Source organism: Colobus angolensis, unplaced genomic scaffold (assembly GCF_000951035.1).
Source record: "Colobus angolensis palliatus isolate OR3802 unplaced genomic scaffold, Cang.pa_1.0 Scaffold81, whole genome shotgun sequence".
Lineage (NCBI taxonomy): Eukaryota > Metazoa > Chordata > Mammalia > Primates > Cercopithecidae > Colobus > Colobus angolensis.
In genome coordinates, this window is record NW_012121932.1 from 11,155,565 (window position 1) to 11,174,104 (window position 18,540).

An 18,540-nucleotide genomic window follows, 5' to 3' on the forward strand; every position below is an offset into this window, starting at 1 on the left:
AGAAAGAAAGAAAAAGAAATTCAAGGCCAAAGGCTAAAACTAGCCTCAGAAAACTATGGTCCATGCCCCCTTGGGGACCCTGTCTTCCTTCCCTCAACATCACTTTCCCCTTGATTCCACATCTGCCCACTATTAAGCTCATCCAGTGTTCACAGTTACATTTTCACCAGCCCACACAGTTGACCCTGTCTCACTTGGGTGGCCCCAACCACCCCTAAAACCAGAACCACAACTCCATTCAGTCAATACAGAATGGTCATTGCAAATCTTGGCTGTGTCACTGCCAAGCTTAACACCCCTAATGGCTGCCCACTGCTCCTGGGAGAAGAGCAAGGGGGCTTTTGCACAGCCCACTAGACCTCGAGCAGCTGGCCCTGCCCAACTTTCCTCCCGCTCCATTCTCCCCTCCTGGCTTTCTTTCCACTCCTGGAATGTTGTGTTCTGTACCGCTTCAGGGCTTGACATCTGCTGTGTCCTCTACCTGAAATGTTCTTCTCCCCACCCCAGCCCTGTTCATCCAGTAGACCTGGGTGCCCCAGGAGAGGTTTTCTGGACAACTCCACACTCATACTAAGCCATTTCCCCTCTTATACGCTCTCATAGCAACCTGCAAGATCCTGCCCCACACCAATTCCTGCAATCATTTAATTAATGTCTCTCCATCCCACAAGGCTCTGATCTTCACAAGGGTAATTACCCCTGTTAGTTTTACTCATTGTTGTATTCCTGAACCCTAGAAAGCTCCTGGAACACAGTAGGAACTCAATAAATATTTGTTGCATGAATGAACACCTATAGTTATGAGATGTGCTGTGGATAAATGTGCACCAGGTATAATGAACCTGACACCTTCCAGCAGGGTCATTAGTTCATTAACAAGTATCCTATGGGATTGTTTTTCTTGCCTCTTTCTCCCCTGCACCTCCCAGAAACATTCCCCTTAGACTGACTAAAATGAGCAAGCCCTTCCTCCACCCAGTCTCAGAATAAGCACAGCTGGTAATTTTCCTTCTGCACAAGGGAGCTCCTTTGGGGTTAGCAATCTCCTTCCCACCCCACCTGCCTGAATTACCTCGCACCCACATCCAGATGCTGCACAAACAAACCCTTCCTCATTGAGGCTGGCAGGTCTGAGCCACTGCAAATAGAGCCCTCGTGTACCCAGGCACAAAAAAACAAGTGGAGTTGAGAAGTCTCTGCTCCCCAGTGCCTTGTGAGCAGACAGCAAATGTCTATGTGTTCTCCAGTCAGGTACCCAGGAGGAAGTAGCCTGTAGCCATTGTCTCTGTCCACCTGGACAGATCTCTCTCCAGTCTCACACCCCAGGCACCACAGGAGCCAGTGCCAGCTCCTTGCCAAGCAGCCTGAGGATCCACTAAAGGCTGATGAGGGTGTGCAGACACACCTAACACACGCCTGGCAGCATCTCCTTAATAAGACTTCTCAGCAAACAGCCCAGGTGAGTGCTGCCTCTTCTCTGTGCACACCAGCCAAGTGGGGATGCTGAGCTGTATCCATACATGGCTCCTCTCAGTCAAAAGGATCAAGGCTGTATTGTCCCCTTAGAAAGGAAGACAAATCACCCTTGTTGCACCCAGGGGTCCAAGTGTTCTTTTCAGATGATTAAAGTTTGCAAAGCTTGTTGTCTTGCATAACTATAACTTCAGGAAAAAGATGGGTGAAAGCTAACTGCAGAATTCTCTCTCTTGGGCCTGACAATTTCAGAATGCTAAGGCAAGCAGAGGTTGAATCCAGTGTCAAGAGGATTACAGAGCTCTCATACGTTGCTGGTGGGAATGTAAAATGGTGCAGCTGTTTTGGAAAGCAGTCCAGCAGTTCCTCAAAGTGCTAAACAAAGAATTACACAGTAACTCTGAGTAATATCCTACTTCAAGGATTGAAAGAGAATTGAAAACATATGTCTACACAAAAACGTGCACATAAATGCCCATAGGAGCATTATTCATAATAGCCAAAAAGTGGAAACAACCTAAATGCCCATCAATGGACAAATGGATAAACAAAATGTGTTATATGCATATGATGGAATATTATTCAGTCATAAAAGGAGCCCATAAAAGGAGTGAAATATTGTTACATGCTACAACATAGATGGACCTTAAAGACATGCAAAGTAAAAGAAGCTAATGACAAAAGGCCATACATTGTATGATTCCAGTTTTATGAAATGCCTAGAATTGCAAAGCCATAGAGAAAGAAAGTAGAGTAGTGGTTGCCAGGGATTGGGAAGTGGGGCTGACTACTAATAGTTACAAGGTTTCTTTTTGGGATGATGAAACTATTATGGAATGAGATGGTGGTGATGGTTGCACAACTAAAAATCACACTTTAGACCAGGCAGTGGTTTACAACTGTAATCCCAGCACTTTGTCAGGCTGAGCTGGGAGCATCGCTTGAGCCCAGGAGGTTGAGGCTGCCGTGAGCTAGGATTGCACCACTGTACTCCAATTTGGATGAACAAGTGAGACCTGTCTCAAATAAATAAATAAATATCACACTTTAAATGTACACTTTGGTGATGTTTATGTTATGTGAGTTATATCTCAATTTTAAAATTGAAAAGAAGAAAAAAAGACATTGCAGAGGGGAAGGCTGGCTATGATTCAAGCATTGGTAGATGGTCTCTAAGGAAAAGATTGACTTCCCATCTGCCCAGGATATCAAGTGCCTGGCACATTCATAGAGCTGTAAGAGTGAACCCTACCTAACCAGAAGTCTGGATGAGTTGAGGTGTGCAGGCTCATTCTCTCTCCAGGTCTGCAGGATCGCTCATGGCATCTTAGGGGTCACACCTCAGGCCTTCATCCTGGCAGGAAAGAGCTCAGTCAAACCTAGTTGGAAGGCCAGCTGAGACTGTCCCCTAGAGGCCTACAGATCCTGTTGACCTGGTATGACTAAGTAATGCTGCAAAAACTCACATTTGAATAGAATGCAAGGTCTACATAGCACTTTCCTGCCATGGCTGTCTAGAGATTCATGACAAGTCTGTAAGAAAGATCATATTGTCAGGCTACCCAGGGTCACTCAAGTAGGAAACTTGAGCCCAAGTCTTCTGATTTTAAATCCCATGCTCTTTTTAAGGCACGCTACCAACACATACCAACAGCAAGACCCGATCTGGGCAGTAGGCTGTGAGACGTGATGCCTAAAAGGAAGAAATCCAGTGATTCACTCAGCCCTCCACCTGCAAGCCATCTCTGTGCCAATACTCCACTGGGCAGGGGTCAATGCTGGCAGGAAAATAAAAGGACAAATAGAGGCCAGATGCATTTGCTTAGGCCTGTGATCCCAGCACTTTGGGAGGCCAAAGCAGGCAGATGACTTGAGCCCAGGAGTTCCAGACCAGCCTGAGCAACATAATGATACCCCATCTCTACAAAAAATTCAAAAAATTAGCCAGGCAGGCACCTGTAATACCAGCTACTCAAGAGGCTGAGGCAGGAGAATCACTTGAACTTGGGAGGTGGAAGTTTCAGAGAGCTGAGATCGCGCCACTGCACTACAACCTGGGTGACACAGCAAGACCGTGTCTCAAGAAAAATAAAAAAGAAAAGAAAAGAACCGAAAGACAAATAGACACTATGCCTGCCCACAAAGAACTTCCATGCAATGGAAAGACCGGACAGTGCTCAAAGAAAGAGTGGTTGATTCTGAGGATGGTGAGTGATAAGGAAGGCTTCACGGAGGAGGTGGCCTTCCAGTTAGATCTGTAGCATAAGGTGCTTGAAGGATGATGAGGATTTTGAAAGAAGGCTATGTAAAAAGGGCATTGGAGGCAAGGGGAACAGTAAGAAAATGGCAATAAGGAACAGCTCTGCACACAGTACCAAGAGAATATTAATTATCTAGAATGAGATCATTCTAGATCACTCACTCCTGGAGTGAGGCAGGAGGCAAACAACAAGAGGAAAAACACTGGGGGGCTTGAAAGCCATCCTAAATAGGTGTGGACTTCTTCTCTATAGTTAGGGTGCAGTTGCTGTGAAACAAGCAAGAATCAATGATGGCTTAATTCAGATAGTGGCACTGGGGCTGGGCAGGTAGGGAGAGGAGTTCCCAAGTTTCCCTCCTCTGTGAGTCCCAGAAACTGAGGATGAGTGTGGAGGAAGGGAAGACACAGCCAGGATACTTCTTGTGATCTTATTATATAATAAGAAATATGTATTTTGGTCTTTGTCCTCAGTTCCTGGCACAAAGCTTCTAAAATCTTTGTAATTTCCTGGCTGATAAATGTGATAGGAGCATCTTTTGTTGTAATATTTGGTCTTTGACTCCAGTTCCTGACACAGAGCTCCTAAATCCCTGGAATTTCCTGGGAATAGAAGAGTCTTTTGTTCTAATAAGGTGACTCTTGGTGGGCTCTTGAATGGGAGCTAGTCACCAGAAAGAACAAGCCATGATTAGAAGCTTGGAAAAAGCCAAGCAAGGTGCCTCACAACTGTAATCCCAGAACTTTGAGAGGCCAAGGTAAAAGGATCACTTCAGCCCAGGAGTTCAGGGCCAGCCTGGGCAACATAGTGAGATGACATCTGTACTGAAAATAAAAAATAATAAACTAGCTGGACATAGTGGTACACACCTGTAGCCCCAGCTACTCAGGAAACCAAGGCAAGAGGATCTCTTGGGCCCAGGAGATTGAGGTTGTAGTGGGCCATGTTCATGCCACTGTACTCCAGCCTAGGCAACAGAGAAAGACCCTGTCTCAGAAACAAAAGAAAAGAAGGAAAAGAAAAAGGAGAGAAAGAAAGAAAGAAAGAGAGAGAGGGAAAAAAGAAGGAAAGAAGGAAAGAAAGAGCTTAAAACTTTCAGCCCCACTCCCCATCCTCCAGGCAGGGGAGAGGAGCTGGTGACTAGGTTGATAATCCATCATGCCTATGAGATAAAAATCCCTGAGCTACAAAGAACTAAAAACGGAACTATCATTTGATCCAGTAATCTCATTACTGGGTATATACCCGGAAGAATATAAATCATTTTGCCATAAAGTTACATGCATGCAAATGTTTCTTGCAGCACTTTTCACAATAGCAAAAACATGTAATCAACCAAAATGCCCATCAATGACAGATTGGAGAAAGAAAATGTGGTGGTTCATATACACCTTGAAATACTATGCAACCATAAAAAAGAACAAGATTATGTCTTTTACCAAAACTTGGATGGAGCTAGAGGCTATTGTCCTTAGCAAACTAATGCAAGAATACCAAATACCACATGTTCTCACTTGTAAGTGGGAGCTAAGTGATGAGAACTCATGAACACAAAGAAGGGAACAACAGACACTGGGGTCTACCTGCAGGTAGAGGGTGGGAGGAGGAAGAGGAACAAAAAAAATAACTACTTAGTACTAGGCTTAGTACTTGGGTGATGAAATAATCTGTACAACAAACCCCCATGACAGGAGCTTAGCTATATAACAAACCTGCCGTATTAGTCCATTCTCACATTGCTATAAAGAAATACTTAAAACTGAGTAATTTATAAAGAAAAGTTGTTTAATTGGCTTATGGTTCTGCAGGCTATAGAGGCTTCTGCTTCTGAGGAGGCCTCAGAAAACTTACAATTATGGTGAAAACAAAGGAGAAGCAAGCACATCTTACATAGTGGGAGCAGGAGGAAGTGGAAGGGAGGTACTACACACTTTTAAGATAGCACTAGGGGGATGGTGCTATTAAACCACCCCATGATCTGATCACCTCCCACCAGGCCCCTTCTCCAACACTGGGGATTACAAATTGACATGAGATTTTGGCGGAGACACAAATCCAAACCATATTCTGTCTCTGGCTTATTCCAAATTTTGTGTCCTTCTCACATTGCAAAATACAATTATCCCATCTCAACAGTTCCCCAAGTTTTAACTCATTTCAGCATTAACTCAAAAGTCCAGTCCAAAGTCTCATCTGAGACAAGGCAAGTCCCTTACCCCTACAAGCCTGTAAAATCAAAAACAAGTTAGTTACTTCCAAGATACAATAGGGGTATAGGCATTGGATAAATACTTCCTTTCCAGAGGGGAGAAATTGGCCAAAACAAAGGAGTTATAGGCCCCATGCAGGTCCGAAACTCAGCAAGGCAGTCATTGAATCTTAAAGCTCTGAAATAACCTCCTTTGACTCTATGTTTCACATCCAGGCCATGCTGATACAAGGCCTAAGGCTCCCAAGGCCTTAGGCAGCTCTGTCCCTGTGGCTCTGCAGGGCTCAGCTTCCATGGCTGTTCTCAAGGGCATTGAGTGCCCGTGGCTTTTCCAGGTGCACAGTGCAAGCTGTTGGTGGATCTACCATTCTGGGGTCTGAAGGATGGTGGTCCTCTTCTCACAGCTCCACTAGGAAGTACCCCACTGGAGACTCTGCATGGGGGTTTCAACTCCACATTTCCCCTCTGCACTACCCTAGTAGAGGTTTCCATGAGGGCTCCACTCCTGAAGCAGACTTCTGCCTAGACATCCAGCTATTTCCATACATCTTCTGAAATCTAGGCAGAGTCTCCTAAGCCTTAACTCTTGCCCTCTGCACACCCACAGGCTTAATGCCATGTGGAGGCCACCAATGCTTGCAGCTTGCACCCTCTGGAGCAGCTGCCTGAGGTGTATCTGGAGCTTGAGCCACCAGGACACAGGAAGCACTGTCCCAAGGTTGTGCGGGGAAGTGGGGCTCTGGGTCCAGACCACAAAACCATTCTTCCCTCCTAGGCCTCTGAGCCTATGAAGGGAGAGGCTGCCATGAAGTTTGCTGAAATGCCTTCCAGGCATTTTCCCCATTGTCTCTGCTATTAACATTCAGTTCCTCTTTACTGATGCAAATTTCTGCAGCTGGCTTGAATTCCTCTTCTGAAATTTTTTTTTTCTATCACATGGCCAGGCTGCAAATTTTCCAAACTTTCATGCTCTGCTTCTCTTTTAAATAAAAGTTCTAGTTTTAGATATTTATTTCCTTATCCATATGACTGTAGGTTTTTACAAGCAGCCAAGTCACATCTTGAATGTTTTGCTGTTTAGAAATTCCTCCCGCCAGATACCCTAAATTATCTCTCTCAATTTCCACAGATGTCTAGAGCAGGGGCATGATGCTGCCAGTCTCTTTGCTAACACATAGCAAGAGTGACCTTACCCCAGTTTCCAATAAGTTCCATCTGAGAGGTCTCCATCTGAGACCTCCTCAGCCTGGACTTCTTTGTCCATATCACTATCAGCATTTTGGTCACAACAATTCAACAAGTTTCTAGGAAGCTCCAAACTTTCCCTCATCTTCCTTTCTTCTTCTGAGCCCTCCAAACTCTTCCAACCTCTGCCCATTGCCCAGTTTCAGTCACTTCCACATTTTCAAGTATCTTTATAGCAATGCCCCACTTCTCTGGTACCAATTTTTTTTTATTAGTCCATTCTCACACTGCTATAAAGAAGTATCTGAAACTGGATAATTTATAAAGAAAAGATGTTTCATTGGCTCACAGTTCTGCAGGCTGTATAGGCTTCTGCTTCTGTCAAGGCCTCAGGAAACTTACAATCACAGTAGAAGGCAAAGGGGAAGCAAGAACATCTTACATAGTGGGAGCAAGAGGAAGGGGGAGTGCTACACACTTTTAAAACAGCACTAGAGGGATGGTGCTAAACCATTAAACTGTTCCTATGATCCAGTCACCTCCCACCAGGCCCCTCCTGCAACACTGGCAATTCCAGTTCAACGTGCGATTTGGGTGAGGACACAACTCCAAGCCATAGCACTTGCACATGTACCCCCGAACCTAAAATAAAAGTTTTTAAAAAGAAAGAAAGAAATCTACACACACACACACACAGAGAGAGAGAGAGAGAGAGAGAGAGAGAGAAGGCAAGGTCACAGGTAAAAAAAAACAAAAAAGAAAAAGAAAATCCCTGAGCTACAGAATTCAGAGAGCTTCCAGGATGCTGAACTCATGGAGGTGCTGGGAGGGTAGTGTGCCCAGAGAGGGCATGGAAGCTCTGCACCCCTTTCCCCATGCCTTGCCTGTATTAGTCTGTTCTCATGCTACTAATAAAGGCATACCCGAGACTGCATAATTTTAAAGGAAAGAGGTTTAATGGACTCACAGTTCTACATGGTTGGGGAGGCTTCACAGTCATGGCAAAGAGCAAGGGACATCTTACATGGTTGCAGGCAAGAATAGGACATGTGCAGGGGAACTCCTTGTTATAAAACCACCAGATCTCATGAGACTTATTCACTATTAAGAAAACAGCATGGGAAATACCAACACTTATGATTAAATTACCTCCCACAACATGTGGGAATTGTGGGAGCCACAATTCAAGATGACATCTGAGTGGCGACACAGCCAAATCATGTCATTGCCCTATGCCTATGTATCTCTCCCATCTGGCTGTTCCTGAGTTGCATCGTGTTATGATAAACACATAACTTAGTAACTTTTCTTTCTGCTCTCTGTGAACTATTCTAGCAAATAAGTGAACATGAAGAGGAGGTTGTGGGAACCACCAATTTGTAACCAAGTCAGACAGAAGTTTTGGGTGACCTGGGGACCCACCACTTATGACTGGACTCTGAAGTGGGGGTGATCTTGTAGGACTGAGCCATTAACTTGTTGTAACTCCAGGCAATTAGTGTCAGAATCGAGTTAACTTGTAGGACACCCAGCTGATATTGGAAAATTGTTCGGTGAGGGGGAAAAACCCACATATCTGGTGTCAGAAGCGAAATGTGTTGTGAATAGAGGAAAACAGTGAATACTTCTTATATGCCTCTGAATACTGGCATTTGACAGAGACCCTCACCTCACCCACCCCAGAAGCTGAAACAGTTCAGGACTTATATTTAGTGTAAATAGGGAGACATTTTGATTTCCTCTGAAAGAAAACTACTGGCTAGAAAAGAGACAGGCTGAGTGCAGGGGCTCATGCCTATAATCCCAGCACTTTGGGAGGCTAATGTGGGATGACAGCTTCAGCCCAGGAGTTCAGGACCAGCCAGGGCAACATGGCAAAACTGCTGTCTCTACAAAAAATAAGAAATTCACTGGGTGCCGTGGTACACGCCTGTAGTCCCAGCTACTCGGGAGGCTGAGTTGGGAGGATTGCTTGAGCCCAGGAGGTCAAGACTGCTGTGAGCTATGATCATGCCCATAAATAGACACTGCACTCCAGCCTAGGTGACAGAGTGAGACCCTGTCTCAAATAAATAAATAAATAAATAAATATAATAGAAAAGAGATGGCATAAAAGTGGAGAGTCTTCTGACCTAGTCTTAGAAAACAAGGCCATAAAGGTAGGAACTGTGTCTATCTCAAGTTCATCATGCAACTCTTCACAGAGATCCATATGCAGTATGGGACTTACGAGTGTACTTTGAGATTGTTCTTGCTGGGCATGTCACTATACCACACGCTTCCCCACCCTCAGTTCCTGCTGCCAAGCGGCCACAGATGCACCTGCATTGTCAGTTTTCTCCTTCTCTACTGGATCATTTTCTTTCCCATGCAAGTTTGCTATAGTTTCCCTTGCCTTAAAAAAAAGTTTAATCTTTCTTGACTCCATGCCCCTGTCCTGTTCCTTCCTTTCTTTTTTTTTTTTTTTTTTCCCCTTGAGACGGAGTCTCTATCGCCCAGGCTAGAATGCAGTGGCACGATCTCGGCTCACTGCAGCCTCTGCCCCCGGGGTTCCAGTGATTCTCCTGCCTCAGCCTCCTGAGTAGCTGAGATTACAGGTTCACGCCACCATGCCTGGCTAATTTTTGTAATTTTAGTAGAGGTGGGGTTTTGCCATGTTGGCCAGGCTAGGATTACAGGCGTGAGCCACCACGCCTGGCCTCTTCCTTTCTTTTTACAACAAAATTTCATGAAAGTAGTATGTATTCTCACTGTCTCTTCATTTCTGTCCTGCCTTTCTCTCTTACCATCACTCTAGGCAGATGTTCAGGTTAAAATCATTGGCCAATATCCAGGTGGTCTTGATGTTGCTCAATCCAATGGTTAACTCTCAGTCCTCTTCTTAGTTGACCTGTAAGTAGCTAACTGGACATGGGTCGATGCTCTTTCCGCCTAGAAATAAAGAGGGGGAAGAATTTCAGGAGGGATATCTTTGAGTGGCCAAGAGGAAATCAAACCTAGAGCCCGAGAGGAGAGGTTGGCCATAGCTAAGAGCACAGATAGTTCATCCCTTGTCACAGGGGAGATGGCAGATACAGTGTGAGGATAGGTGTCGCAGTGGGACCTTGGGAAGTTCTATTTTCAGCGCTTTGACCTTTCTCATGGAAATGGGAGTGAAGGGCTTTAGCTGAGAGTGAGAATGGGGCAGAGGTGTTGGAGGTTTGAGAGAGAGAGAGGAGGTATAAAGTAAGTGATCTGGCTGGGCACAATGGCTTATGTCTGTAATCCCAGCACTTTGGGAGGCCAAGGTGGGTGGATCACCTGAGGTCAAGAATTTGAGATCAGCCTGACCAACATGGTGAAACCCCATCTCTACTGAAAACACAAAATTAGCCAGGAGGTATAGTGCATGCCTATAATCCCAGCTACTTGGGAGGCTGAGGCAGGAGAATCGCTTGAACCTGAGAGGTGAAGGTTGCAGTGAGCTGAGATCATGCCACTGCACTCCAGCCTGGAAAACAAGCAAGAAACATTGCCTCAAAAAAAAATTTTTTTAATCAAATAAAATAAGTGATATTGAAAAATGGATAAGACATGGTGCTGCCAGGTAGCATTAAGGACCAGTTGAGTTAGTGACTATTAATTTAATGTAAGACAGATCAACACATATATTATTTATTTTTGCAGATGACAATTTTTCCCAAATTCAGTGGTTTAGAACATCAAATATCTATTATTTTACAATTTCAGTGTCTAGGGAATTTGGGAATTTAGCTGTGTGGTTCTGACCTCTAAGACTTTCATGACTGGAGCTATAGTCAACTGATGGCTCAGCTGTGGTGGGAGGATCTCCTATCAGGATGGCTCACTCGCATGGCCAAGGGCAGAAGGCCTCGGTTCTTCATTATGTAGATCTCTCCTTAGGCTGTTTCAATGTCATCATGATACGGCAGCTGACTTCCTCCACAACAAGTAAGTGATACAAAAATCAGAGAGGGAACTGCTTTTTACAATCTAGTCTCTGAAGTTGTCTACTCACTTCAGGTTTATTCTATTCATTAGAAGCAAATTGCTATGTCCAGCCCACTCTCAAAAGAGGAATTAACCTCCACCTCTTAAAGTAAGGAATACCAAATCATTTATGGGCATTTTTTAAAACTACCACACCTTGATTGTGTGCTTTACTCCAGTCACACTGAGCTGTACAGGTGCAGGTCAGGCATAGGGCAGATGGAAAGTTGGATTAAGTAAGGTTATGAATATGTGAGAGCAAGAAATCTAAGAACCAGAGCCTTGGTGGTGTCAGGCCTCCCAAAATCAGCAAGTGAATTATGCTGAATGTTGGCTGCACATGGCTCCAGCAGCCTCAGCATCAGAACCGTGGGTCCTTACGCTGCTCCACCCCCATCAGCAAGCTTCGGCTCTGGTCACCCTTCTAATTCAGTCCTGCTGTCCACTGGCCTCATTGGACTACTCATTGTTTTTTGTTTGTTTGTTTTGAACTGAAATCTCACTCTGTTGCCCAGGCTGGAGTGCAGTGGCATGATCTCAGCTCACTGCAACCTCCACCTCCAGGGTTCATGTGATTCTCCTGCCTCAGCCTCCCAAGTAACTGCAATTATAGGCACCTGCCACCACGCCCAGTTAATTTTTGTATTTTTGGTAGAGACAAGGTTTCACAATGTTAGTGAGGCTGGTCTCGAACTCCTGACCTCAAGTGATCTGCCCACCTGGCTTCCAAAGTGCTGGGATTAGAGGCATGAGCCACCGCATCCAGCTGATTACTCACTGTTTTTGCTCTGGTGCAACCTGGGCTTCCCCATGGCCTATCCTCTCCAGTTCCAACACTCTTGTGACTTGCCTAATACAGCTCTCACAACTTACTAGCAAATAACTCCTTTGGGTTTCTGTCTAAATTGCCAAAAGAGAAATATCTAATTGGCCCTGGTACCTTCTTAAGCCAGATCACACAGGTCTCATGTCACTGACCAAGCTAAGGGGCTGGTTCCTGTGGCACATGACATCAGTGCCCATGCCCTTTGGAGCCCTGTATGTTTGCAAACTCACAAGCTCTGGTGTGCTTGCACCCCCAGCAGCCAGCTCCTGACTTCCTTGGCCAGAGGGCTGTACTTCTCTCAGTCTATCAGAGCCACCTTGCCAGAAGTGGCTCTCTAACTGGGGACATATGTCCCTGGGGTGCTTAGCAACATGCTGGAGCATCAACATGACATATTTTCTTGGACTATTCATTTCATTCAAAGTTTTTTTTTTTTTTTTTTTGAAGAGTAGTTTTTAACTTTTTTTTCTTTTTTCCTTTTTTTTTTTTTTTTGAGATGGAGTCTCACTCTGTCACCCAGGCTGGAGTGCAGTGGTGCTATCCTGGCTAACTGCATCCTCCGCCTTGCAGATTCAAGTGATTCTCCTGTCTCATCCTCCCAAGTAACTGGGATTACAGGGCGCCCGCCACCGTGCCTGCCTAATTTTTGCATTTTTAGTAGAGATTGTGGGGGTTCACCAGGTTGGCCAGGCTGATCTCAAACTCCTGACCTGAAGTGATCCGCTTGCCTCAACCTCCCAAAGTGCTGGGAGTATAGGCGTGAACTGCTGCACTCAGCCAATTTTTAATATTTTTAATAAGAATTATATGTAGGAAGCTGCCAGGCTCTATTTTCAAGGAGTACGTATTAGCTCTTCTCCACATAAAGGGTCTTTCTCTTTTCCCTGTTTAGTGGAGAAATTTTGAATGTGGAAAATATAACATATGCATACAAATATATGAGGTAAAACTCATGAAAAAAAGAAAATACATACAAAAAGAACAGAATAGTGGTCTCTTTCACCCTGAAGAGTAGGAAACGTAGTGAGGGAGGAGCATACAGAGAAATGTAAGTTTTAGGTAATTTTTTAGTTCTCGGGTGGGGTGGTGGATACATAGGAATTCATCAGACTTTTTGTTTCGTCTTTGAGACAGTGTCACAGAGTTGCCTAGGCTGGAGTGTGGCAGTGTGATCGTGGCTCACCACAGCCTTGAACTCTTGAGCTCAATTGATCCTCCCATTTCAGCCTCCTGCATAGCTGGGGCCATAGGCACACACCACCGTGCCTGGCTAATTTTTTGTATTTTTTGTAGAGATGGGGCTCTCCCTATGTTGCCCAAGCTGATCTCAAACTCCTGGGCTCAAGCGATCCTCCCACCTTGACCTCCCAGAGAGCTGGAACTACAGGCATGAGCTACTGCACCCAGTTCGTCATACTATTAATAATAACTTAAAGAAATTAAAGAAAGCCATGTGTTGGCCAGGCACGGTGGCTCACACCTGTAATCCCAGTACTTTGGGAGGCTGAGGCGGGCGGATGATGAGGTCAAGAGATCAAGAGTATCCTGGCTAACATGGTGAAAGCCCATCTCTACTCAAAATACAAAATTAGCCAGATGTGGTGGCGCGTGCCTGTAATCCCAGCTACTTGGGAGGCTGAGGCAGGAGAATCGCTTGAATCTGGGAGGCGGAGTTTGCGGTGAACCGAGATCGCACCACTGCACTCCAGCCTGGTGATAGAGTGAGACTCTGCCTAATAAATAAATAAATAAAGTAAAGAAAGCCTTGTGTTGACTAATAATAATGAGGGTATTATGAATCAAGGATTACAATTAATCCAATTTTGAACATGGAGAGTAAAAAAAGAAATCCCCACAGCAGGTAGAGAGGGAGATATTTATGAGTTAAGAATCCTGTCCAGGGTGCCTCAGATCTAACAAGCCTGTTCCCACAGCAGGCCTGGCGGGGAAATCAGCTAGGAAGGTGGTATCCACAGCCCCTCAGTCACTCTCCCTTGCAGTTAGGTTGTAGGCTGCACTTTGTATTTCACATTCTTGGGCTGGTAAGAGATAGAGTATAGTTAAGCCCGGGATGAGTATAATTGTATGAATTAAAGTACACATGTATACTGAGGGCTCATTTCATGTGTGAGTCTCTGAAAATGTCTGTGACTACAACTTAAACCAAGACAACCTAAGGATTTTGAGAAGCACTAAGAGTATCCAGAGAAAATAATAACTTCGATGCAGCCAATACAAGCTCAAGACTGAGAGTCTGCAAATCTAGATTCCAGCCTCTACTCTGCCACATTCTTGAGTGACCTGGAGAAGTCACTCAAGGTCTTCCTTTGCTCATCTGTCACAGAGGGCATGGGAGCCTGGAGCCCAGCCCTCCTGTGCACCCTGTCTAGCTATGTTCTCTGGAGGCAAAAGGCTGCTGGGCATTGAACACAGCCATCAGCTTCGGAGCTGGGTCTAGCCTCACCAGGGAACAGTGAGGGGCTCCCTGTTCCGACACCACACAGGTGCACACACACACCTGCTCATCAGGTCCCCGGCTGACCCCTTTAAACACACCGTCTCCTGCTTCTGCAACAATGCCGTGCAATAGCAACTATCATCAGCCACGTTCTACTGGTGAGAAAGCTGAGCTTCATCCACAGTTCCTCAGTAGCAGGAGTAGGACTGGAACCCAAGTGTGTTAGCTAAAAACCCACACGTTTATCCAAGATACCATATTGACACTGTTTAAAGAATGCACCCAGGGAATTGAACTGGTGGAGTCTGCATTCTTGTCACAGACAGAGTCCCCTCTCTCCTCCACATCTGCCCCTTACCCCCAACACAGGACTGCTGGATTCCTCTGCTGGTCCCAGGTGAGACACTCCTTCACCTTCCAGCAGCAGGTGACAAGGACCAAAAGGCACCAGAGACAACCCCAGCTCCTCACTGCAGGGGCAAGGGAATATGGCCTCTGAGAGCAGCTGGGATTCTAGGCAGCTGAAATTATACTGCACAGCGACAACACTCAGTGGTAATGCGTGTCAGAGGGATCAGTGATGGCTTCAGCAGCTGGTGGTCTCTGCTGCCCCCTAGACGTCTGTTTCCTCCAACAGGCCTCATAGATTAATTTAAAACCAAGTGTTTGGTGTAATATTGCATAGTAACACTCTTTTCCTGCTTCATCAATCATGCATTTATCCTACCTTTCCTGTGTGGACTGTAAGTAGTTAACAAGCCAATGCTCTTCTTAAGAATTGCAGCTAATAGGAGAGTAAGTGATAGAGGAGTCACCCTCTTGCAACCCTTAATGAAATAATGAGTCTGGGTAGCCATCACCAGTGGATGCTAACACAATTAGGTGAAAGCCTAATGGAGACCTTTGTAATAGATGGATCTGACTGATCAATCTGTGCATCTATGCATGGGACATGATTGCCTTCTCATACAATACAGTGTACAATACAGGTCCTTCTGTGAAGGCCTCTGTTCTCCCCCAAAAAATGAACTGAATCCAATCAAACCTCCAGATTTCACTGCCAGTTTAGAGAAAACAAGAGGCTAGTCAGGGTTTCTTAGCCTCTGCATTATTGACATTTTGGATAACCACCAAAAGAGTAGTAAAAACCAGTCTAATGGTGAAATGAAATAATAAAAAAAATAGTTAATCCAAAAGAAAGCAAAAAAAAAAAAAAAAGGAGAGGAAGGAAAACATAGACTTGATGGGACAAATAAAAAGCAAAATGAAGAAAGTAGGTTTAGATACAAATATATTACTAATTCCATTAAATCTAAATGACTACATTAAAAACAAAATTCTCAGCCTAGTTAAAAGCAACAAAGGACATAGCTTAACTATAAATATATAGAAAGGTTAAGAATGGAAGTACAGAAAGAAATGCATGCAAACACCAAAAGAAAGCTGATATAGCTATGTAATAGAAAAAGAACACCCTGAGGCAAAAAGTATTATTAGAGATAAAGAGAAAGATTTCATAATCATGAAAGATCAATTCATTGGGAAGATGTAGTAAAATTACATACTTATAACAACATAGCCACAAAATATGTACAATAAAAACTGGCAAGACAAAAAGGGAAAATATGCAATCTTGGTATGAGATTTTAATACAATACTCTTAGTAATGGATAGAACAAGCAGACAAAAATACCAATAAGGATATAGAAGATTTGAATAACACAATTAACAAACTTAGCTTCCTTAGCATACGTAGAATACTGCACCAAACAGCAGCAAAGTCCATGTTGTTTTCAAATGCATATGGAGTACTTACCAAAATTGGCCGCCACACACCGCACAGTCCTGGTGGCATGGGGACATTTTGTGCATAGTTGATTGATATGGGAGACTATACCTGACCCAACATGGGTCAATGAGTTTTTTCCCTAGATTTTTGAACTTGAATCTGATGGTTGAAGCTGTAAAAAATAAAGCTTGGGCACTTTTCCTCCCATCTTGAAAAGGGGATCCCAATGTTTTCTGAGTCTCTGTTTAAGTTATTCCTGAGGCCATGCATATTCTACTTTGGTTTTACAATTACATTCCAGAATCTTTAGCATGCATTTACTTTGGACTTTTTTTACCGTGATAAAACATATATAACATAAAATTTACCAGCTTTAGCATTTAAGTGTACAGTTCAGTGGCACTAAATACATTCTAATGTATGTAATACAAACTAATACATGATGTTGCATTCTTAGGCAACATCACACCATCCATCTCCAAAACCACAGCTTTCATCTGTTCATCTTCCAAAACTGCAGGTTTATCTCCATTGAACACCAACTCCACATTGCCCTCTCCTTGTATCCTCTAGCAACCATCATTCTACTCCTAGGCTATTTTGTTACTCAGTTTCTCTGTCACTTAATAGAAGAGAGGCTCCATTGCTGACTGCAGCGATTGTTCTGTGTATACAGGCCTTCTTGCATCTATAGGATTAGGTTTACTGTAGGAAAAAAAGGTAAGAGAAATATCCATCATATGGGTTTTTGGAGGAAGAAAAGAGACAGCACAAAATGGATGAGGTTTTTGCATTGGGTGTCCTATGCACAGGACTCAGCAGGCCTGCCATGGATCTACCTGCCCAACTCTTTCCCATCGAGTTCATCTTGTGGGCCACTTCCAAAGTGTAGATCCACAGGCAAGTTTTCACAGCTCTGCTGCTGTCACCTGTGGCAAGCTTCTCATAGTGCCTCTGTGGCTTAATGTCATGAGCCTCTCCATTGTGAGCATTCTGTTTAGGGTCTTACACCATCACAGCCGGGCAATGAGCTTCAGATGTTTTGCTATAATCTTAGATTTAAGTCATCACATGGCAGGACCAAGACCTATCATGCATTTACTTTTGTTTTCTGCTTAATTCAAGTTGATTTTGTTCCTTGTACAAAAAGAATCTCTGTACACAGCCTCCTATTAATTTTTTAATTAATAGATTTTGATTTTTAGAGTTTTAGGTTTACAAAAAATTGAGAGGAAAATAAGGTGTTCACACACACACAGCTTCCCAATTATTAACATCTCACACTAGTGAGGTACATTTGTTAAAATCAACGAACCTATGTTGACATGTCATTATCACTGTAGTTTACATCAGGGTTCCCTCTTAGTATGTTATATTTTATGGTTTTTGACAAATATATGATAATATGTATCCACCATTATAGTATCAGACAGAATAGTTTCACTGCCCTAAAAATCCTCTGTGCTCTGCCTATTCATCTACCCCTCACCAAACACCCAGAAATCTTTTTGTTTTTTTTTACTGTCTCCATTGCTCTGCCTTTTCCAGAATGTCATATATTTGGAATTATATGTTATGTAGCCTTTTCAGATGGACTTGTGATATGGTTTGACTATGTCCCCACCCAAATCTCATCTTAAATTGTAGCTCCCACAATTCCCACATGTTGTGGGAGGGACCCGGCGGGAGGTAATTGAATCATGGGGGAAAATGATTTGAGCCTCTATCATCACAAACAATCCCATTCTATCTCTAATAATTATTTTTGTGAGTCTTTGCAGTGCTGTTCTCACGACAGTGAATAAGTCTCATAAGATCTAATGGTTTTAAAAACGGAGTTTCCCTGCAGAAGGTCTCTCTTGTCTGCCGCCATGTAAGATGTGCCTTTCACCTTCTGCAATGATTGTGAGGCCTCCCCAGGCATGTGAAACTGTGAGTCCATTGAACCTCTTTCTTTTCATAAATTACCCAGTCTTGGACATGTCTTTTTCAGCAGCATGAAAATGGACTAATACAACTTCTTTCATTTAGTAATATGCATTTAAGTTTCTTCAATGTCCTTTCATAACTTGATAGCTCCTTCCTTTCTTGCTTTCTTTTTTTTAATTTTAACTATACAGTAAAGCACTAAGCTAAAGAAATTAAACTATGGAATATCTATCTGCTCAACGCACATCTTCTGCAGACTGCCAAGAACCACTCTGTGGTCAAGTGATCTCTTATTAGAAAGGAATGCTGGTTAGTTGCTGTGTTAAAACCACAAAAAGGCCAGGTGCGGTGGCTCACGCCTGTAATCCCAGCACTTTGGGAGGCCAAGACGGGCGGATCACGAGGTCAGGAGATCGAGACCAT